The 442-nt window shown below is 53.6% G+C and overlaps 1 long non-coding RNA gene across 1 annotated transcript; it reads right to left on the bottom strand.

Annotated features, from left to right (window-relative positions):
• Positions 1-202: 202 nt before the first annotated feature.
• Positions 203-442, bottom strand: LOC104916574. The gene is made up of 2 exons (XR_796615.1): positions 386-442; positions 203-288 (listed from the first exon to the last, which is right to left on the bottom strand). It is a non-coding gene; the product is annotated as an uncharacterized LOC104916574 (long non-coding RNA).

The raw sequence follows: 442 nt of genomic DNA, 5'->3' as shown, positions 1-442 counted from the left end.
TCTTAACATTGATTCCTCCTACACTTACTGTCATACAGCTCTGTGGTGTTTGGTGCTGGTTTGTCACATAGTGCAGTAAGAGCAATGGGACTCTTCAGTTCAGATTGCTTTGAAGGAGATCAGGCACTCACCAGTCAGCATGAACTGATAGGCGTTGTCAGAGATGGAGAAGATGTGTGGAGGGGCCTCCTGGCGCTTTTTGCCTCGGTAGGCCAACACCACCTCCGGGTTGTACACCGGCAGCCACTTGTAGGGGTTGACAGTGACACAGAAGAGGCCCGAGTAGGTCTGTGAGGAAGGGACACGGCACGTTGGCTTCCACTCAGCCGGGCACAGCAGTCCTCCCCAGCTACGCTACCCAAGGAAGAGAGCTGCTGGTACTTACGTAGATCATCCAGGCTGCGTAACGCTCTTTGAGGTTGTACAGCACAGCGGGTTCATG

Source organism: Meleagris gallopavo, unplaced genomic scaffold (assembly GCF_000146605.3).
Source record: "Meleagris gallopavo isolate NT-WF06-2002-E0010 breed Aviagen turkey brand Nicholas breeding stock unplaced genomic scaffold, Turkey_5.1 ChrUn_random_7180001922572, whole genome shotgun sequence".
NCBI classification, from domain to species: Eukaryota; Metazoa; Chordata; class Aves; order Galliformes; family Phasianidae; genus Meleagris; species Meleagris gallopavo.
Note: the sequence above shows the minus strand (reverse complement) of the source record. Positions and strands in the feature narration are given on the sequence as shown.